Here is a 255-nt window from a genome sequence, read left to right as displayed (position 1 = left end):
TTTTTTTTTTTTTAGTTTTACGCCAGATGTAACAGCTTCCAAAGAGTTCCACTTTTGTCTCATCGGTCCACAGAATATTTCCCCAAAAGTCTCATCATCAAGATGTTTTTGGCAAATGTGAGACGAGCCTTAGTGTTCTTTTTGGTCAGGAGTGGTCTTCACCTAGAACTCTTCCATTGATGCCATTTTTGCCCAGTCTTTTCCTGATGGTGGAGGCATGAACGCTGACCTTAACTGAGGCAAGTGAGGCCTGCA

The sequence above is a fragment of the Morone saxatilis genome, unplaced genomic scaffold (assembly GCF_004916995.1).
Source record: "Morone saxatilis isolate NCDOM2014 unplaced genomic scaffold, NCSU_SB_2.0 Contig46, whole genome shotgun sequence".
Classification (NCBI taxonomy): Eukaryota; Metazoa; Chordata; class Actinopteri; family Moronidae; genus Morone; species Morone saxatilis.
This window is presented reverse-complemented; position numbering follows the sequence as displayed.